Source organism: Bos indicus, chromosome 7 (genome assembly GCF_029378745.1).
Source record: "Bos indicus isolate NIAB-ARS_2022 breed Sahiwal x Tharparkar chromosome 7, NIAB-ARS_B.indTharparkar_mat_pri_1.0, whole genome shotgun sequence".
In the NCBI taxonomy this organism is placed as follows: Eukaryota; Metazoa; Chordata; class Mammalia; order Artiodactyla; family Bovidae; genus Bos; species Bos indicus.
The window spans coordinates 105464775-105488830 of NC_091766.1; positions in this window are offsets into that span (position 1 = coordinate 105464775).

Genomic DNA, 24056 nt, shown 5'->3' on the forward strand with positions numbered 1-24056 from the left:
TGAAAAATATATGAATTAATATGAGGATAATTAATATATAATTCAGATGTTTATTTTCTAACACATATGCTATATATTTCTTTATGGTAATTATATTTAATGTCTTTCAACAAAGTTTTTAATATTCTTCATAAAGATTATTGCACAGTGATTTTAGAGATATTCTGAGACACTTTATAATGCTTACTTTTTTTTTAATTGTATTTTATACATTTTAAGTGGCTCTTGATAGTATGCTGCTGCTAAGTCGCTTTATTTGTGTCCGACTCTTTACGACCCCATAGACGGCAGCCCACCAAGCTCCTCTGTCCCTGGGATTCTCCAGGCAAGAACACTGGAGTGGGATGCCATTTCCTTCTCCAATGCATTAAAGTGAAAAGTGAAAGTGAAGTCGCTCAGTTGTGTCCGACTCTTAGCGACCCCATGGGCTATAGCCTATCATCAGGCTCCTCCATCCATGGGGTTCTCCAGGCAAAAGTATTGGAGTGGGTTGCCATTGCCTTCTCCCTTGATAGTATATTAAAATGCAATTTTATTTTTTAAATTGTATTATGTTCAGAACATTTGCCTATCACTTTTATTAGTATGAATTTGTCAGTAGGATCTCTTGTGCTTGTTATAAAAACCATAGTAATTGTGAATGTCAAAAGATGTTTTGAATGTATTTTAGGGTCTTTGAAAATTGTATACCTTTCATTCCTTCTTGTCATCCAGCATTACCTAGGTCCACCACTACTGGGTAAATATAAACATGAGGGTGTCTTTCTGTTTGCATTTGGACAAGACAGCTGATCTTATACTTTCATTTCTTTTTGGTTATTTGTTTTATAAATGTAATATCACTTTTAATCTAATCTAAGAATTTTTGTATTTTAAATGAAGAGTGTTGACTCATTATATTTATATTTTTAGATATTTGTAATAATTTTATACTAAGTCAATGCCACACTCTTTGTTGATTTACAAAAATACATCACTTCTGACATCAATATTCCTCCATATTAATCAAAATAATAAGATGATTAAGTAGTGATAGCAAACAATCATAAATTTTCACTGGTTTAAACAAAAATGTTTGCTGTTATAATTTGCCTTATTTTACTCTCTTACTTTATTCCCACAAATTCTGCTATGTCTAAATAATTTACAGAATAGCTCCATTCATTAATATAACTCAGTGATCCAGATTGCTCCAATCTTTAGGCCCACCATCTCAGCAAAAGTCCTCTTCCAAGACTATCACGAAATGGAAGAGACAAATAGACACACACACTGGCTTTTTAGTGGCTTAGGCTGGAAGGGACACAAGCAGCTTTCCTATTTCATGGTCCACGATGAATCAGATGATCCTATGCTTGCGAGGGGCTGAGAGGGGCAGTCTCCTGTGGGTCTGAGGTGGGTAATGAGGTTAGTAGTGAACAGTGTACAGCAGCTTCCCACTAGCTAGCTACTTGAGACGTATATAGCTCGGGGAGCTCAGCTCTGTGCTCTTTGATGACCTAGAAGGGAAGGATGGGTTGGGCTAGGGGAAGCAGTGGTGCAAGAGTGAGGGGATATGTGTATACACAGAACTGATCCACTTCACAGCAAAAACTAATACAACATTGTAAAGCAGCTATACTCCAGCAATAAGTAAATATTTTAAAATAATAAAAAAGTAGACAAAAAAAATAATGATCGATAATTTCAGTTAATTACTGGTAAAATCCTGGTAGCACTTTTAAGTAGCATAACATTAAATATGTGAAATAATAGGAGGAATAGGCAAGAAGATGATACTGAGACTTTTTCAAGAAAATGGCTAGCTTTTCCATTTGTTTTCTACAACTTTTGTGTCATTTAGAAACATTTTAAGATACTTTTAATGTATGATTTGAAAATTTCCTGCAAAGTCTGTTTTACATCCAATTTATCTTCTTCATTACTAATATTAATGGAATAGTTCCTCCATCATATTTCTTCTGGCTTATAGTTATTGAAGTACATGAAGGTTATTGATGTTTTACATAATTAGCTATTATTATATGCTAATTTTGTCTTAGTACTATAGTAAGTTATTTTCTCTTGATTCTCTTTCACTGTCCTAGTGCAAAATCAAGTCATCTGCATTTCTAGTTAACCTCCATCAGTGTTTACTCATTTTATTTGTTTTTCCTAACGTTATTGGATAATGGCAACAGTTTCTGAATGATTGTGGTAGGAGAATATATCCTTATCTTATTCCTGATCTTGGTGGAAAAGTTTGTAGTATCTACACATTTTGTGTAATAAGTAGCTTTTGTGTTGAATTTAATATATCATCATGGTAAGAAAACTCTTATCTGTACCGATTTTTTTTTCCAATTTTTGAGTTTTTTTAATGATTCAGAGAGTTGAATATTGTCAAAAGAATTTTCAGCATCTACAGAAATGCTCAGATGATATTTTGGTGCTTTCTAAAGAAGGTAAATTATGTTAATATATAACCTTAATATTGAACTAATTTGTTCCTGGAGTAAACCCCACTAAATTATATTATGCTTTTAAGTGTTCCTGGGTTTCTGCTAGTATATTATTGGACACTGAAGTTGTTTACAGTGAAGGCACTGAGTCGTGTCCAACTGTTTGCTACCCCATGGACTGTAGCCTGCCAGGCTGTTCCATCCATGGGATTTTCCAGGCAAGAATACTGAATTGGGTTGCCATTTCCTTCTCCAGGGTATCTTCCCAGTTCAGGGATCAAACCTGGGCCTCCCACATTGCAGGCAGACTCTACCATTTGAGCTCCCAGTGAATCCTTATTGGATATTATTACATCAAAACCCATTACTTACTTATTTACAGTTTTATTGAAGTATAATTAAAAATTATAATTGTTTATATTTGATTTATATTTGGTGATTTGATATACATGGTAACATAATCACCACACCAAGCCAATTAACATAGTCATTTCCTTATATACTTGACATATTTTTGTGTGTATGGTGAGAAGACTTAAGATCTAACCTCTTAGAAAATTTCCAGTATATTTTCGACTATAATCTTACTTATCTTGCAAAGTGGAAATGTATACCTTGGGCAGCATCTTTTCACTTTCCCCTTCCTCCTGCCCCTGGCAACCACCGCTCTACTCTGTTTCTATTAATCTGACTATTTGGATTACTAAAGTAAAGTAATGTGATCTCACATTAAAGTAAGATCACGCAGTATTTGTTTTTCTACATCTGAATTCTTTCACTTAGCAAAATGTCCTTCAGGTTCATGTTGCAAATGGCAGAATGTCCTTCTTTTTCAGGATTAGTAAGATTGCATCACACATATGCCTACTTTTCTGTGACCCTTCATCCAATAACAGACATTTAGATTGTTTCTGTATTACCCACATACTTGTCTTTTTCATTTTTTAAAATTAAAATAAAAAAATCATTATTAAGCTTATGCTTGAAGCGTGAGAAAAATTTAGAAATTTTCTTTGTTTCCTGTGTTCTAAAAAGCCTTTTGGGTCTTTAATATGTCACAGTATTTCTTGTGAAACCAAGTATAATTAGAGTTTTTTGTGGAAGCAATGGTTATTTCTTTGTAAATGTTTTTGAGTGGAAATTGCTTCTCTCTTGCTCTCTCTTTCCAGACACACACACATATGTGTACACTTCTTCTTCTCTGACTCTAGCAGTAATCTGCTCTACATGGAGTTTCTGTATAGTTGACCCTCCTAAGACCCTATCTCGTTAAGAGGGCTTTTCCATAATCCTGTATCTCTCTGGTTTCTTGAAGCTAAATGTAGGGATGACAGCATTAGTGTTCCTTGGTGATACATTATTCAGGGTTTATTTTGCTCTCACTTTCTAACATCTGCCATATCTGGAGCATCTCTAGTCTTTTCCATGCCCATTTTGCTCAGAACAGCTCCTGGTTAGAATGGATCTCCCTTCTAAGAGTGAATATTTGCTGGAGATTTCTGAGCTGTACCATTAGAAGGCCCTATTCACTAACCTTGCTCTTTCCCAAAGAAGTGTTATGGAGGCTTCCACGAATAGTTCCTTTGGTCTCAGATGCTTTAGGTATCACTCATTGGTGATTAGGGTCTTCCCCGACAGCGCAGTAGTGAAGAATCTGCTTGCCAATGCAGGGGATGCAGGTTCAATCCCTGGGTTGGGAAGATCCTCTGGAGAAGGAAGTGGCAACCCACTCTAGTATTCTTGCCTGGAAAATCCCATGGACAGGGGAGCCTGGTGGGCTACAGTCCATGGGGTCACAAAGAGTCTGATATGTCTGAGTGACTGAGCATGCACACTTGCAATGATAATTAGAATTCTGAGGTTTTACCATACTTCTCATTGCATTGAAAATGTACTCAGCATTTGTTTTTGTTTTCCAAAGACACTTTTTAGAAGAGCTTTAGGGTCACAGCAACATCAACAGAGAAGTATAGAGATTTCCCATACACCTCCAGCCCTCACACATTAATAGCTTCCACCATTACTAACAACCCCACCAGATGTACACACTTGTGACAATCGATGAGCCTACACTGGCACACTATAACCACCCCAAATCCAATGGTGTATGTTAGCATTCACTCTTGGTATTGTACATTCTACAGATTTGGATAAACATATAATGATTGAATTCCTTGTTACAGCATCATACAGAATATTTTCTTTGCCCTAAAAATATTCTTTGTTCCAATTATTCAACTCTCCCTTGCCTCTCCAACCACTGGCAACCACTGATCTTTTTACTATCTCCATCACATCATTGCCTTTTCCAGAATGTCCTATAGCTGGAATCACATAGTATGTGGTTTTCTCAGTTTGTCTCCTTTTACTTAAAGGCCCTGCCTGGCTTTTCATGTCTTGATAGTTGGATTTATGAAAATGCTATCTTGAACTTTCTGGGCACATATATTTGATATATTAAAAATGAAGCATATTCTTCATTTCCACAGTAATGCGCTCACTCTGATTTCCTTGAAACCTTCTCTTTTATGTTCCACTTTTGTTTGTCCAAGGAGAAGAAAAGCAACAGAGGAAACGCAAGGTTACATGTGAACTAAGACTTGGTCTCATGCCTGGGAGTCGTTACAGATCGACCAGGAAGGTGGCAAGCTAGAAAGCGTGAACTGCAATCCAGCTTGGGTCCAACATGCCAGGTATTCAGATTGTTCTAGAAAACTCAGAAGTTTGGAACTAGATATGAAATACCCATCATTTTAATTGATAGCATGTTTTAAAAAGCATATTCAAGTCAAACATATACTTTGTGAGCTCTTTCTGAGCAGCAGACTTTCTGCATACAAAGTTTTACTGAACTCTTAAACTTCAGTATTATTGTTACATTTGACACCATCTGGATTTCTCTGTGTCTGGAAGTCAGCAGGTGAATGGCATATTACATTTTTTACTTTTATATCTAAAAATCTCACTGGAAAGGGTAGGCTTTTTTTTTAACTAATGAGGTATATATCTGCTTCTTTATCAGTAAAACATCTTAGCCATTTCTTGTTTAAATACCTGTTGGTCAGATTTTGTGGGTTTTTTTTTTTTTTTATTCCATGCTTTTGGTTTATTTTAGACCTTGACAAATGGAACACTTTTACTTTTTCCTCTCAGACATTCTATGCCTGATGCTTCTTTTACTGCACCAACAGAAAGGATGGATTAATGATTTTACTAGGAAGACAGAGACATCCATTTACAAAGTCCTCACGGGCATCACAGGCCTGTATAGTGCTCTAGATAATTACAAGAACAAATGCTCAAAGAAAACTCCATAAAATGTCAGAATGGGAGGAAGGAAATAGAATCAGATTGTATTATTTTAAACAAAATATTTTTGTAACTCATAAGATATATGTGTTTACAAAGCATTTCAGCAAAAAAAAGGAAAGAAATGAAATTAGTCAGACAATTCAAACAAACAAAAAACCCCGGTCTTTTCTTTTCTTTTCTTTTTCATTTTTGATTCTTTGCTTCTAAGTGCTTCATTTACTAAACTTTCAGCACACAGTAAACCTCTCCCGCCCATGCTCAGTCGCTGCACTCCTGGCCAACTCTTTGAGACCCCCATGGACTATAGCCCGCCAGGCTCCTCTGTCCATGGGATTTTCCCAGGCGAAAATACTGGCATGGATTGCCATGCTCCCCTCCAGGGGATCTTCCCAACCCAGGGATTGAAGCTGCATCTCCTGCACCTCCTGCATCTCCTGCACTGCAGGCTGCTTCTTTACCACGTAGCCACTGGAGAAGCCCAGTAAATGTGTAAGTCTTCCTAAACTGCAGTGAATTAAAGCCTTCCTTCCTTGCTACTTTTAAACTCTGAAAATTTGAAGTATATTATAAGTTATCTTTACTGTAATGACCACCTATCAGAATAGAGTAGGTACTCAACCAGTATTTTTTAAAATAATTCTGAACTAATTCTGTAAAATCTGTTTTGTTTGTCACATGTGGCCACTGAAATCTCTGCTTGATTAGCTAAGTTATCAGATAATGAATGAACAGAGATTTCCTTAGCTAAGTCTCCCAGTCTTTACAAAAGAGATCTATTTTCATTCTGGGGCACAAGTTTAACACTCAACCAAGCAACTGATATCGATTTCTCCTTTTGATTTCACTTGCTTGTATAGCTCCTCAAAGTAAGCCAGAGATGAGACCTGAGGGCCTTCTCATTGGAACATTATCCAGAGTTGAAAATGATGATAATATAAATGCTATTCACCCCTGAGCCATGGAGCATAATATTATTTATTTCTTTTATTTCCTTAGCTTAATTATCATTTGTTTCCTTAACTTCTTATTTTCCTTAGAGTGAATTTTGTCTTATTTCTTCTAGCTGTTTTTTACTTTTGGATAGTTTTCTATTATGTAACTTTACATATCCAGCCAAGTGTTCAAATTTCCTTGAAATATATTCTGACTTAGCGGGTGTATTGTCAGTTGAATCTTCTTAAAGAGTCTCTATGGGCTTCCTCTCACCAGCTTCACTATGGACTTTGCTCTACCTGTGAAAGTGAAAGTGAAGTCACTCAGTCGTGTCCGACTCTTTGCAACCCTATAGACTGTAGCCTACCAGGCTCCTCTGTCCATGGGATTTTCCAGGCAATAGTACTAGAGTGGATTGCCATTTCCTTCTCCAGGGGATCTTCCCAACCCAGGGATTGAACCCGGGTCTCCCACATTGTAGACAGACGCTTTACTGTCTAAGCCACCATTCAAGATTCTTGTTTCATCGTCATCCTCGAGTGTCCCTTTGCCACTCTGCCATATTTGAATTCCCTGATTCCAGGATCCCATCACATGTATTCCCCCTTTAAAAATTTTTAATTTCTCATTTTGTTTGAGGAGTCTTCAGTCTTTGCTACCTGTCCAAATTTTTCTTTATCCTAAACTTTGTATTGTCTTCATGGATCACAGCCTTGTCATGGTGAAGGGGCTTGTGTAAATCCATGAAGCTATGAGCCATGCCATAAAAGACACTTGCTCCTTAGAAGGAAAGCTATGACAAACCTAGACAGTGTATTAAAATGCAGAGACTTCACTTTATAGTGATGTCACTATACAGAGACATCACTATACAGACCATTCGACAAAGGTCTGTCAAGTCAAAATTGTTGTTTTTCCAGGAGCCATGTACAAATATAAGAGTTAGACCATAGAGAAGACTGAGCGCTGAAGAACTGATGCTTTCAAATTGTGGTGCGGGAAAGGACCCTTGAGAGTTCCTTGGACTACAAGGAGATCAAATCAGTCAATTCTAAAGAAAATCAACCCTGAATATTCATTGGAAGGGTTGAAGTTGAGGCTCCAAAACTTTGGCCACCTAATGGGAAGAGCTGACTCATTGGAAAAGACCCTGATGCTGGGAAGGATTGAAGGCAAAAGGAGAAGGGAGCGGCAGAGTGTGAGACGGTTAGATAGCATCACCAATGCATTGACGTGAATATAAGCTAACCCTGGGAGGTAGTGAAAGAGACTATGGTGTGCCATAGTCCACAGGGCCACGGAGATTTGGACACAATGTAGTTACTGAACAGCAATGCCAAAATCTTTGTATAAGAGTTTAACTAGATGTAGAATTCTGGATTCTATATCATTTCTGCTAAGTAACTTGACGATACCATTCTTTTTACCTTCAAGTGTTCCACACTAGAATTAAAACAGTACAAATTATTCTTTTCTTTGAGCTTTTCTTCCGAGATGAGTTGCTTTTAGAGGAAACTTTTAAAATATTCTTTTTGTGCTCGTGATTTGAAATTTAATGGTGATATATCATGGTATGCATATGTCCTCACCCAAGGTCTGGATATTTAGTAAGTGCTATCACTTAGGAAACACAGTAACTTTAGCTCTTGGAAGTATTAATGAATAATTTTGCTTTTTTTTTCACTCAGTTTTCTCTGCTGCCTCTTTTTGGATTTTGTACTGCTAGGATTTTGAACAACTAGACTAGAAGTTTAATTTTTTTAAATGTTATGTCCTGTATTTTATTCTGTTCTGTTTTGTCCTTGTTTGAGGGAGCAGAATCTTTCCAAAAATTATCTGGCATTTTTCCATTCCAGTTTCATAATTTTAATTCTGAAAAGTTTGACTTTTATTTCTGATTTTTCCTTATTATAAATATGGAATCATCTTTTTGTGGACCTAATAGTTGCAGTATATCTCTGAGACAGTTAAGGTTAATGTTGCGTTTTTTCAGGTAGCCAAGTTAAGGGGTATAAAATTCTTCCACCGTGGTGGGTTTCAATGTACTAACAGAAGTTTAGGGTTACCAACATGTAGGCACTGAATGAAGAGTAGGGAGAAGATATTAACAGTCGGCTCTTGTCCCAGAGCTAGCTGGCTCCAGGGTACTACTGGATGATAGTTTACTGAAAAGTACTTCTTTCCTTGATTTATTCGATGTTTGCTTTCCTTAGCTAAATCAGCTGGAAATCCCCAATGTTACTATCTATAGTGTTTTCTCTTAGGTTTCTATGTTTTTCAAAAAGTCATCTTCTACTGTCTTGCCTAAAGAATAACTCTTAGTGTTTCCAAAACAGAGGCAAAAAGGACTTGTACTTATTCCAGAATGTATTTTTTGATTCCTTTGTTTTCTGTAGAGTATGATAGATACCCTCTTTTACCTCTTTAGAAAATAAGTCTTCTGCATTTTATGGCACTCAGAAATTGTATAATGAAGGCCTGTGGGCTTTTGGTAGCAATTGCTGGTAAAAACAGAGTTTTGTTTTGTTTTAATGTGTATGATTTTGACACATATTGTTAAGAAATGAAAGTAAGACAATAACGAAAATAAAAAATTTTTGGTTCTTACTATCCTGTCAAAACCCTGTACTGATTAGGCTCTCTTTAGAGAAGATTTTATTTATATTTATTTCTAAAGGAAAAAACCAAAAAGTTTCTGTGTATAGCCACCAGTTCTTAATTTAAGCCAAAGCATCAAGAGGTCTTACATCAACTATAAATGTCATTTAGTCCCCGCTGCATTGACCTCCATTGAAGTCATGAAAACATCTATGTAGCATAGTAATTTTAGTCACTGTCATTTAAGACTTGCTAAATTCCTAGGATCGTATTCAATATTTGGGGACTTCAGTTTTTCTTACTCTCATTTGGGGTATATACTCTCTTTAGCTTAATAATGTAAAAGTGGGCTTTGGACTATAGTTGGGCAATGACATATTACTCCTCTTAAATCCAATGATACTCTGGTTATATCTATTGCATTTTCTGAGAAATTATGTTCACATATTCTTGAGAACACAAGAAAATTTATAACATTTTTTTCCATTTTCAATCCTTTTTATGCTTTAGTATACTTGATAAATTACTTGCATATCTCTTCATCTGTAGAAGTATCATTAATGATGAACATTGAATAAAAATAGTCAAGGGCTGTATTTCTGACAAATATATAATAAATGACATGCATACAAATGTTTAATAACATTTTCAATAATTTTTTGATACTCTAGACCCTTTGGCAGAATTAATTCTTTTTACATTAATGAGAGATTTGAGAGAGTTTTTGACACAAGGAAGAAATATATATATATTTCTACATTGAAATTTGTCTCATGTAGAAAATTTAAACAAAGTTCAACTGAGAATCATTTTAGTAAAACTGTATTAATAAATCATCACTGAATTACAGGAATTTGTGATATCATTGTGAGAAAATGATGCTTCTTTCTTTCAAACTGATGCCAGCTCTATTGGGTAAATAATTTTTATCTATGCATGCTATCATCTGAATTAGGAAGTATGTGTATGTATTTTGAGATACTTACTTTATAAGCTCTAGTGATAATTTGAAAGGTATACAAAAATGTTCTTTTGTACATTAGAATAAGTACCTCTTTATTTATTTTTTTTTTATTTTAACTTCAATTAAAGAAGTTAATATTGTATTTAGTGATGCTTTATTTCTTGAGAAAAGTTTGCTACAGAGGTAGTGAGTTATATTTTCATTTTAATATGAAATTAACACTTCTGAAATGCTAGCATATAATTTATTTATCAATTTTCTTCAGGATCCATAAGCAAAGTGCGGGCTCTCAGAAAGTGAAAACCAAGAAATTAGATATCACCCAATATATACACAGAGAATGAAGCTGATTTCATAATTGTTGATTTGTTGTCTTTAGTCTTTGTATTTCATTGATAAATATATTTTAATATTTATTTACAAATTAACAACATAATAAATATAAACCAAATGACACTATAAAACTATTAGTTAAAGCCTTATTGCTTATACTATCCTTTTGGAGAATAATATGGCAAATTTTTTTTTTTAAATTATGATTGTTTCATACCTTTCAAAAATGTCATTGGATTCTAAATAATTGAGCCTAAATAAATAATTCAAGCAAAGATATATGCTCTGAGTTTTTTTTTTTGTAGTGCTCTGGATGCATAACAAGTTGAAAACAGTCTAAAAGTCTTATAATAATAAGATATCATTCAAGTAAATTATAAAAAATGTTGACTCAGTGGCATTTTAAGAGGTTGTTTATAATACCGTGGTTATATAAAAATACAGATCAGTGTTTATGAACTAATAATAAGTGAAAAAGTGAGACACATAGTGCAGGTACATAATTAATGTAACTGCCAAAATATTTATGCTCACGCACAGAAACGGAGAGCTTCCCTGGTGGCTCAGACAGTAAAGACTCTGCCTTCTCTGCGGGAGATCCAGGTTCAGTCCCTTCGTCTAGAAGATTCCCTGGAGTAGGAAATGGCAACCCACTCCAGGATTCTTGCCTGGAGAATTCCATGGATAAAGGAGCCTGGTGGGCTACAGTCCATGGGGTCACAAAGAGTCAGACACAACTGAGTAACACACACACACACACACACACACACAGGTGGAAAGGTAATATACAAATGCAAAGACTTATCAGTAAGGTCATGAAACGGGATAATTTTAAAAGGCTTCTTATTTCATTAGCAAAAGAGTAACACAAATATTTGATTCAAAAATCTCAATTTTTTAATATTGCATATATGTTCTGCTACTGATTTTAAACTAATATTATTTTTACAGTAGAAACTATTTTAATTATTCATTGAATAGATTAAATGTACAACTTGGCATGGTACAGAATCTTATAGCCCATGGATTCCAGATTCAATATTGCTGAATTGTTAGATTGTGAATAAAATGTTATCTTCATTAACCCTTAGAAGGGTCTTACTCTAGTTCTTTTAGGTGTAAGGTTGCATTGTTTATTTGAGATTTTCTTGTTTCCCGAGGTAAAATTGTTGCTGTCAACTTCCTTCATAGAAGTGCTTTTACAGTGCCCCGTACGTTTTTTATCATTGTGTTTTCATTTTCATTTGTCTCCAAGTATTTTTTGACTTCCTTGATTTCTTTAGTAATCCATTGGTTGTTTAGCCCGCATGCATTTGTGTTTTCTGGGTTTTTTTTTTTTTTTTTTTTTCCCCCTGTAGTTGATTTCTAGCCTCATAGCAGAGTGCTGTGAAAGATGCTTGATGTGATTTCCATTTTCTTAATTTACTTAGACTTGCTTTGTGGCCCGGCCTCTACTCTATACTGAAGAATGTTCCATGTATACCTAAAAAGAATATGTATTCTTTTGCTTTCAGATGGAATGTTCCGTATATATCAGTTAAGGTCATTCAGTGTAATATGTATACACTTATATGCTTCCTTACTGATTTTCTGTCTGGATGCTCTATCCACTGATGTCCCCCACTAATACTGTCAAGTCCTATCAATTTCTCCTTTATGTCTTTGTCTTATATATTGAGATGCTTCTGTGTTGGTACATATATATTTACAGTTTTAAGCGCATCTTCTTGGATTAACCCCTGGACCATTAGGTAGTGTCCTTTTTTGTCTCTTTTAACAGTATTATAAAATCTATTTCTTTTTTTTCTCATATAAGTATTGCTACCCTGGATTTCTCTTGATTTCCATTTGCATAGAATACTTTTTTCTATATCTTCACTTTCAGTCTACTTATATCTATAGATCTGAAGTGAGTCTCTTGTAGGCAGCATATGTATGAGTCTTATTTTTGTATCTACTCAGCCACTCTATGTCTTTGGGTTGGAGCATTTAGTCTCTTACATTTAAGGTAATTATCCATATGTATGTTCATATTGCCATTTTTTTAATTGTTTTGGATTTGTTTTTGCAGATCTTTATTCTCTTTTTTATCTCTTGTTCTTTTCTGTTGTGATTTGATGACTATTTCTAGTGTTATGTTTGGTTTCCTTTTTGTCTGCATATCTGTTATATATTTTTGGTTGGTGGTTACCATGAGGTTTTGGATAGCAGTTATATATATATATATATATATATATATAAAATATATATTTTATAGTTAATATATATATAGTTAATATACATATATATTATAATTTTTTATGCATCCCTAAACTTTTTTTTTTAATTAAATGTCTGGGTCTGTATTGCTTCATGGGCTTTTTCTCTAGTTGTGGAGAATGGGGGCCAGTCTCTAGCTGTGGTGTGCAGGCTTCTCATTGCCGTGGCTTCTCTTGTGGAGCGTGGGCTCTAAGGTGTTCAGGTTTCAGTAACTGTGGCACTGGGGCTCAGTAGTTGCAGCTCCTGGGCTCTAGAGCACAGGCTCAATTGTGGTGCACAGGCTTAGCTGCTCCATGGCATGTGGGATCCTCCCAGATCAGGGATCCATCCTGTGTCTCCTGGTTCAGTTCAGTTCAGTTCAGTCACTCAGTCGTATCTGACTCTGTGACTCCATGAACCACAGCATGCCAGGCCTCCCTGTCCATCACCAACTCCCAGAGTTCACCTAAACCCATGTCCATCGAGTTGGTGATGCCATCCAGCCATCTCATCCTCTGTCGTCTCCTTCTCCTCCTGCCCTCAATCTTTCCCAGCAGCAGCGTTTTTTCAAATGAGTCAGCTCTTCTCATCAGGTGGCAAAGTACTGGAGTTTCAGCTTCAGCATCAGTCCTTCCGATGAATACCCAGGACTGATCTCCTTTAAGATGGACTGGTTGGATCTCCTCACAGACCAAGGGACTCTCAAGAGTCTCCTCCAACACCACAGTTCAAAAGCATCAGTTCTTTGGTGTTCAGCTTTCTTCACAGTCCAACTCTCTCATCCATACATGACCACAGGAAAAAGCATAGCCTTGACTAGACGAACCTTTGTTGGCAAAGTAATGTCTCTGTTTTTGAACATGCTATCTAGGTTGGTCATAACTTTCCTTCCAAGGAGTGTCTTTTAATTTCATGGCTGCAGTCACCACCTGCAGTGATTTTGGAGCCCAGAAAAATGAAGTCTGACAGTTTCCACTGTTTCCCCATCTATTTCCCATGAAGTGATGGTTCCAGATGCCATGATCTTCGTTTCCTGAATGTTGAGCTTTAAGCCAACTTTTTCACTCTCCACTTTCACTTTCATCAAGAGACTTTTGAGTTCCTCTTCACTTTCTGCCATAAGGGTGGTGTCATCTGCATATCTGAGGTTATTGATATTTCTCCCGGCAATCTTGATTCCAGCTTTTGCTTCTTCCAGCCCAACGTTTCTCATGATGTACGCTGCATGTAAGTTAAATAAACAGGGTGACAATATACAGCCTTGACGTACTCCTTTTCCTATTTGGAACCAGTCTGTTGTTCCATGTCCAGTTCTAACTGTTGCTTCCTGACCTGCATATAGGTTTCTCAAGATGCAGGTCAGGTGGTCTGGTATTCCCATCTCTTTCAGAATTTTCCACAGTTGATTGTGATGCATACAGTCAAAGGCTTTGGCATAGTCAATAAAGCAGAAATAGATGTATTGGTAGGCAGATCCTTTACCACCAACCCACCATGGAGGCTGCTCCCTTAACTTCTTATCGAGGATTTGGACAATTTACTACTTTGTCTTTTACCCTCCTGTTGGCTTTGAGTGTGAACGATTTCCTCCCTTTATGGTATGTTTGCCTTTACCAGTGAGCTTTTCATTTTATAATTTTCTTGTTACTAGTTGTGGCTTTTTCTTTTCTACCTACAAAAGTTCCTTAGCATTTGTTGTAAAGCTGATTTGGTGGTGCTGAATTCTTTTACCTTTTGTTTGCCTGTGAAACATTTGATTTCTCCATCAAATCTGAACAAGAACCTTGCTGTGTAGAATATTCTTCACTGTATGTTTTTCTCTTTCATTACTTTAAGCATATCATGCTGCTCCTTTCTGGCCTGTGGAGTTTCTGCTAAAAAAAAAAAAAAAAGACTGTTCTATACATCAGTGTCTCTTTTGCTGTCTCATATACAGGGTTGTTGTTACCATCTTTCTAAATTCCATATATATGCGTTAGTATACTGTATTGGTGTTTTTCTTGTGGGAGGGGGGTTCAGGATTGGGAACATGTGTACACCTGTGGCGGATTCATGTTTATGTATGGCAAAACCAATACAATATTGTAAAGTTATTAGCCTCTAATTAAATAAATTTAAATTTTTAAAAAATTAAAAAAAATAAGAAAAGTTGATAGCCAATGGGAGTTCCTTTGTATGTTATTTGTTGCTTTTCATATTCTCTCATTATGTATAATTTTTGTCATGATTACAATGTGTCTTGGTGTGTTCCTCTCTGAGTTCATTTTGTGTGGGGCTCTCCCTGCTTCCTAGAGTTTGGTGATTGTTTCCTTCCTCAAGTTAGGAAAGTTTGAAGCCATTATCTCTTCATATATTTTCTCTGGCCCTTTATCTCCCTCTTATAAGGGTCTTTTGAGACCTCTATAACATGAATATTAGTGATGCACTTGTTCTACCAGAGGTCTCTTGTTTCTTCTTTTCATTCTTTTTTTTTTTTGCTGTTCTCTATTCAATGGCAGTGATTTCCGCTACTCTGCCTTCCACTTCACTGATCCAGTCTTCTGTATCATTTAGTCTACTATTGATTCCTTCTAGTGTATTTTTCATTTCACTTATTTTATTATTCACCTATGTTTGGCAGCTCCTTATATTTTCTAACTCTTATTAAAAAAAAAAAAAAAACACAACTTCACATCTCAGTCATCTCACTCTGAGCATCCATTCACCTCCTCAGTTCTTTGATCATCATTTTAATCATAACTGTGAACCCTATCTCCACTTCACTTAGTTCTTCTGGGATTTTAACTTTTTCTTTGTCCGGAACACATTCCTTTGCTACTTCATTTTATCTAAGTTGCTATTTGTATTTTTGTGTATGTGACAGGTTAGCTCCATTTCTTGGCTCCTCCTACCCACCTTGTTGTGGTTCCTTCGTTGTGGTTTTCATTGTCTGAGATCTTTTCTGGTTTCTTTGTCTTTTTCATCAGCGGCTGCTCTGCACATAGTTGTGATTTTGGTGGAGTCGTGGGAGAGTGTGAGCTCAGGGTCTTTCTACTTCCCCATCGTGGCCACTCTCTAGCCTTATCTTATCAACATACAATTCATTTCATTGATTATCAGTACTATTGCATATGATTCAGTGAAACTATTCTCTGAATTGATGACCAGATCATTAGACAAAATAAGTTATTTTTTCCTTTTATGTGCAATTTATTATTCTGAAATAATTTTTGCAGTTTTACAAATTAAATTCTGCTACTTAAGCTTTTAAGTAATTGCCTTTGACAAATACAAATTCATGTATTAGAACTGCCCCATAAAATTGAAGCGTGTAATTTAATTATAGGTATCACTGTTGTTGTATGTACACTTCAAAATATATTTCCATAAAAATTCATACAGACACAGTGATCCACAGTTTCAGTACTAGAATATTAAAAAAAAAATTGTTGAAAGCTCACATTAATTGAACACTTACTATGTGCAAGTTAGTTTATAGCAATTATTTCATTTAATTATCATGTTCATAATAATATTTACACATTTTCAAAATAAGTATGTTGTATGTAGCTGGTAAAGGGTAAAAATGCAATTGAATCCTAAATAGACATGCTTAAGAACTTATGTGATTAGCCACTACCATATACAGCTTCCCTGAAATTATAAAAATATTCATTATAAAAAAAATATCCATTACATCATTAAGAACTTACAATGTTTACTGGTGTCATATCCATACATTTGTTTGTATGTATGTATGCATACACCTCCATGGATACCTATATATGTATGTATGTGTGTACACATATATTTCTATATGTTGTGTTTGTATGTGCATAGCTATTCATACCTGTGTAAGTACATATAAATATAAAAATACATAAACATTTATGTATATAGTCTATAGGCCTTAGCATATATACAGCAAATAATCAGGGATAGTTTTTAAAAGTCTCTTGTGAAAGTTAGTTCAAATAGCATATGTGTCAAGTTTAATATCAGACAGCTGTTTCAGAGTTTTTAATTAAAATAATGCAAAATGAAGTGTCTTAGACTCAGTGGTCTGGGTGTTATTTCACCTTTTCCAAAAAAGTTTTAAGAAGGAAAGAAAAAGCAAGACATATACACTAAAGCCTGATTGAACTTAAGTTTACACAAAGTTTTCAATTTGAGAATATAGATCAAATTTCATTTGCATAAGTAGGTTCGTAGTAATCAAAGAACTAAATGCAAACAGTAGTAAGGTCTGTAGTTGGTTCTGTGATAAATAGGAGAGAAATGGTTTAATAGCAAAAGCCATAATTATCCACAGCTCTCAGTTTACAATTAGTTTTCTTTGACAGTTATAGTCATAAATGCCAGCTTTAATCATGTGTTCAGGTTGAATTAGGCTCTGCCAATGCTGGAAGAGATCTAATCCGCTTTCTTTCCTACTCATAATGAAATAATAATGCAAATTCACTACATTGATGGGACGACCCATGTGAATTTATTATAGGCTTGGAGAAGTCTCTTGAAAGGGATAAATTCTTTCTGGGTACAGACTTGAGGTAATTCAAACCAGACAAGGAAAAAAATGGAGCTGTCATCAGAGGCCAGGATATGGAATGGATTTAATTTGTATGAATAGGCTTTTTAATAAGTATAACAGGGCTAAGCTCCAGCTTTAGCCGGGGAATATTACTGCTGTCAGTTTCCAAATTTGGATGCACCAACTTTATTTGGGAGGATAAAGACCATTTCCAAAATTCATAACACCACAGGTCACTGTAGCTAAAATCACTCTATGCAGCAGCCATGATGAACAGTTCTAATTGTGGGAGTTAAGTCAATAGGATAAAGCATTTTCATCAATTGGCCAGTGTCAAATGCAATTGACATTTCCAGCTTCTGTTTGAATGTATATTTGGGACTACAAAAGACATGTAAATAAAATAGAATATAGTTTAGTGGCTTGCTTTTTATTTGAGTAAGAAGCATGTTAATTTAATACCACCTAAAAGGATAAGTAATCATTTTTGAAACAAACAGAAGAAGCATAAGTAAAGCACAGTTTGAAAACAGTACAAAAAACACAGACTTCCATCATATCAACACACAAGGAACCAAAGTTTGACCATTATAAATAGTTTGGGCTGCTAAAAATTCATGTTAATTAGCTTGTGTATGTGTATATATATATATATAAACTGTCAGTATCAGTGAAATAGAACAAGGGAAACATTAGCCTTTTGGTTTAATATCATTGATTAGAAATATAATAAAATAATTAAGGATAGATGAGAGTACAATAGAGCAAAGCAAAACATTTCAAAAAAAAAATCTGAAAACAACAAACTTCAACATTTTAAGTCAAAGATACTCATTTTCTCAATTTATTGTTTGGATCCATTGAATAGGGCTTCCCCGGTGGTGCTGGTAGTAAAGGATTGCCTGTCAATGCCAGAGACACAAAAGACGTGGATTCGATCCCGGGGTCAAGAAGATCCCCTGGAGAAGGGACTCACAACCCACTCCAATGTTCTCGCTTATAAAACCCCATGGACAGAGGAGCCTGACAGCCTACAGTCCATGAGGTTGCAAAGAAACGGACACAACTGAATGACTGAGCACATGCTCACACACACACATCCACTGAATATGTTATTTTGCCTTGCATTAACCTGAAGTGTGTGTGTGCTCAGTTGCTCAATCATGTCTGACTCTGCAGCCCTAGGACCTACAACCCGCCAGACTCCTCTGTCCATAGGATTTTCCCAGTAAGAACACTGGAGTGGATTGCCATTACCTCTTCCAGGGGATGATCCAGACCTCGGCATTGAACCAGTGTTTCCTGTGTCTCTTGAATTGCAGACAAATTCTTTATTGCTGCACCACTGGGGAAGAGTATAGCTTATTAATTTTAGGAACCTAAGTATTAGACTTCAAGTCATTATTATTTCTCAGATTAAATATTTTAATTTTTATGAATAAAATTCCAAGTGCATTTTTATCTGAAATTATTACAACATGACTCTTAAACTTGTTTTACATGTGAATTGAGCAATCTTTATATAGTGAAAAGTATCATTCATTTTATAACAATGCAGGGTCCACTATTCATGAAACACTAAAAATAAGGTCACTTAATAGATTATCAGGAAATTCCCTGGTGGTTCAGTGATTGAGACTTGCCCTCCTAGTCCTGGAAGCCAGGTTGGATCCCTGGTTGGGGAACTAAGATTCTGCATACCAAATGGCACAGTCAAAAAAAAAAAAATCATCAAAGAAAAAGCTACAGATAAATTCAATTATTTCTTCAGAAACCCTTCTGAGGATTTTAACTATATCAAAATAATTTATTTCTATTGTTTTCTGGTTAGCCCTATTCATGTGGACTCCTTTGTTACGAGTTATCACTATTTTTTTTTTTCATTCAACAAACCTCCAAACCATGTCTACACACTTACTGTGCTAAAAGAATATATTTTACCTGGTAACAGTTGCACTGTTCACATTATAGTTATAACTTTAGGACTATCAGTAATCACTGCATCCTAAAATAAAGAATGAATGTACATTATTACAGGGGTTCTTAGAATAGCGACCTAGCCTAAGAGTTAGGTAATATGTAATGCCATGTGGGAGAAATGTGGGAAACTGTGGGAGAAAGCAAAAGGTGAATAAGAGGGCTTTTGTTCATGCAAAGACTGTATGATGATGATTTAAAACTTCTGAGTTTGATAATAAATAGGTTAAGTACTACAGGGTGAAATTTATGGTAAATTGTATGTCTGATAGGTTAAATGTACTTGATAAAAAATCAGTAGCAATGTAAAAGTTCGATAAATTTTTCAGATAGTAAAAATTATTGAAATGCTGTTTAATGAATAATCAAATAATTAGAATAAAACAGTGAAATCAATATATATTTCCAGTGGAACTGGTTTGGATGAAAAGCTGAAATGTTTAATTTATATTGTAAAAGCAACAGCAAATGTGTTCTTCAATACGTACTTCAGGAGCAGTTTGACAATCATTAGTTAATAAACAGATATCACATATTTTTAGTGCCCCATATAAATAGTCAGTCACATGAATATACCCCAATTATACTGAAATAAAGGCATATATTGTTACATTTACACAAGTATTAATAAACTATCCAAAATCATTAAATTTTTATTCTGTGGATTACATGGGTATGCAGTTTAGTTTCTTAATTACTTTAAAATAAGCTCTTAATAAATATTATCTATTACTGTTTTTATTATTTTTGTATCTATTAGGGAAGTTGAATAAGGGTTAGAGGCTTATAGAAGCTTCCTGATGGGAGAGACTGACTGTGGGAGAAAGTGGGTCTTGTTCTGAAAGGCGGAGCCATGCTTAGTAAAACTTTAATCCTATTTTCTATTGATGGGTGGGACTGTGCTGGGAGAAATATCAATAACCTCAGATATGCAGATGACACCACCCTTATGGTAGAAAGAGAAGAAGAACTAAAAAGCCTCTTGATGAAAGTGAAAGAGGAGAGTGAAAAAGCTGGCTTAACACTCAACATTCAAAAAAAGAAGATCATGGCATCTGGTCCCATCACTTCATGGCAAATAGAAGGGGAAACAAGGGAAATAGTGACAGACTATTTTCTTGGGCCCTAAAATCTGCAGATGGTGACTGCAGCCATGAATTAAAAGACGCTTATCCCTTGGAAGAAAAGCTGTGACAAACCTAGACAGTGTATTAAAAGGCAGAGGTATTACTTTGTCCACAAAGGTCTGTCTAGTCAAAGCTATGATTTTTCCAGTAGTCATGTATGGATGTGAGAGTTGAACTATAAAGAAAGCTGAGCACTGAAGAATTAATCCTTTTGAACTGTGGTGTTGGAGAAGACTCTTGAGAGTCCCTTGGACTGCAAGGAGATCCAACCAGTCCATCCTAAAGGAAATCAGTCCTGAATATTCATTGGAAGGACTGATGCTGAAGCTGAAGCTCCAATACTTTGGCAACCTGATGCAAAGAAGTGACTCATCAGAAAAGACCCTGATGCTGGGAAAGATGGAAGGTGAGAGGAGAAGGGGATGAAAGAGGATGAAATGGTTGGATGGTATCATTGACTTGCTGGACATGAGTGAGTAAATTCCAGGAGCTGGTTGTGGACAGGGAGGCCTGGCGTGCTGCAGTCCATGGGGTCGCAAAGAGTCGGACATGACTGAGTGACTGAACTGAACTGATAAGGTAAGTAGGTTCACTTACAAAGTACCATACATATTTGAAGGTTTGAGTTTAAAGAAGTAGTTACAGATTTTATTAAGTTTTACACAAATGGGATTTATAGAATTAATATATACCATAGCAACAAAAATTTGCACTGTTTCAGGTTTTTTCAAGAGAGATTTTCTGAGAATTAAATTGAAGAAAACAATCCATAATGTAGTCCTTGAAGTGTGAAAATGAAAACTCTTCTCGTTCTTGTATTTCATGGTACTTTCCTTACACTCATATTATTTTACTTTCACTGTACACCAAAATGCCCAAAAGTAGAAAAACTATGAGGGCTTCCCTGGTAACTCGTTTGGTAAAGAACCTGCTTGCAATGCAGAAGACCCCTTTCTGATTCCTAGGTGGGAAAGATCCCCTGGAGAAGGATAGGCTACCCACTCCAGTATTCTTGGGCTTCCCTGCTGGCTCAGATGGTAAAGGATCCACCTGCAATGGGGGACACCTGGGTTCAATCCCTGGATTGGGAAGATCCCCTCACAGAGGGCATGCAACCCACTTCAGTATTCTTGCCTGGAGATTCCCCATGGACAGAGGAGCCTGGCAGGCTACAGTAAGTGCGGTCACAAAGAGTCAGACTTGACTGAGCGACTAAGCAGAGCACAGCAGCACAGAAAGTATGAACTTTATTTTATGCTTAAGAAACTGACACACAGACGTGGGGGCACACACAAGAGCATCTCAGAAGCTAAAAGAATTTTAGAGAAAATGTAATTACCAAATTTATATGGAGGTCCTAAAATGTCAAATGACCTACCTACTCAAGTTTATATAAATGGGTAATTTCAATATTTGAATTAGAACCAATTTTTAAAATTCCCTTTGGTGATCACCTGTCCTGATTAACCTTCTGGAAAATTTCAGAGGATGGAAAACCCAAAATCATTCTGTGAGGACACCATCACCCTGATACCAAAACTAGACAAGGATACCACTAAACAAGAAAATTACAGGCCAATGTCACTGATGAGCATACGTGCAAATAAAATTTCAGCAAACAGAATCCAACAACACATTAAAACATCTTGCATTAAAACAACACATATAAAACATTAATAATCAAATGGGATTTATCCTCAGGATGCAAGTAGTCTTCAATATATGCAAATCAATCATTGTGATACACCATATTAATATACCAAAAAATAGAAATCATATTATCATCTCAATAGATGCAGAGAAGGCTTTTGATAATATTCAACATCTGTTTATGATTAAAACAAACAAACAAAAAAAAGCTCCAGAAAGTAGGCATAGAAAGAACATGTCTCAACATAATAAAGGTCATATATGACAAACCTACAGCAAACATTAATCTCAATGGTGAACAACAGGAAGCATTTCCTCTAAGGTCAAGAACTAGGCAAGGGAGCCCACTCTTGCCACTGTTATTCAACATAGTTTTTGAAGTCCTAGCTACAACAATCAGAGAAGAAAAATAAATAAAATGAATCCAGATTGGAAAAGTAAAAGTAAAACACTCACTGTTTGCTCATGGCATGATACTATACATAGAAAATCCTAAGGATGCCCCCAGGAAATCACTAGAGCTAATTAATGAATATAGTAAAGTCTCAGCATATAAAATTAATACACAGAAATCCCTTGCATCCTCATAGGCCAACAATGAAAAATCAGGAAGAGAAATTAAGGAAACAATTCCATTCACTGTTCCAATAAAAAGAATAAAATACCTAAGAAAAACCGTACCTAAAGAAACAAAAGACCTATTTGGAGGAAACTATAAGACACTGATGAAAGAACTCAAAGATGACCACAAACAGATGGAGAGACATACCATGTTCCTGAACCAAAAGAATCAATATTGTGAAAATGACTGTAGTATGCAAAGCAATAATCAGATTCAGTGCAGTTCCTATCAAACTACCAATGGTATTTTTCAAAGAGCTAGAACAAAACTTTTCACAACCTGTATGGAAATACAAAAGACCCCGAAAAGCCAAAGAAATCTTGAAAAAGAAGAAAAGATCTGTAGGATGCACCCTGCCTGACTTGAGACGATGTTACAAGCTACAGTCATCAAGACAGTATGCTACTGGCCCTAAAATAGAAATATAAATCAATGGAACAAGTTAGAAAGCCCAGAGATAAACCCAAGGACCTTTAGGCACCTTATCTTCGACAAAGGAGGCAAGAATATACAGTGGAGAAAACATAGTCTCTTCAATAAGTGATGCTTGGGAAACTGAACAGTTACATGTGGGACGACCCAGAGGGATGGTATGGGGAGGGAGGAGGGAGGAGAGTCCAGGATGGGGAACACATGTATACCTGTGGCGGATTCATTTTGATATTTGGCAAAACTAATACAATTATATAAAGTTTAAAAATAAAATAAAATTTAAAAAAAAAGAATGAAACTAAAACACTTCCTAACACTTCCACACACAAAGATAAACTAAAAATGGATTAAAGACTTAAATGTAAGGCCAGAGACCATAAGCCTCTTAGAGGAAACTATAGACAGTACGTTAACATAAATCACAACATCTGCTTTGACCCTACTCCTAAAATAATGGAAATAAAAAGAAAAACAATAAATGCTGGAGAAGGTGTGGAGAAAAGGGAACCCTGTAGCACTGTTTATGGGAATACTAATTGATATAGCCACTATGGAGCACAATATGGAGATTCCATAAAAAACTGGGAATAAAACTACCAATGAGCCAACAATCCCACTACTGGTCATATACCACGAGGAAACCATAATTGAAAAGGACACATGCACCCCAACGTTCATTGCAGCACTGTTTACAGTAGCTAGGACATGGAAGCAACCTTAATGTTTAAATGTCTGTAACTAGATGGATGGATAAAGAAGTTGTAGTACACATACACAATGGACTATCACTCAGCCATAAAAAGAACATATTGACTCGGTTATAACAAGGTAGATGAACCTAGAGCCTATTGTACAGAAGTAAGTCAGAAAGAGAAAAACAAACATCATGTATTAATCATATGTATGGAATCTAGAAAGA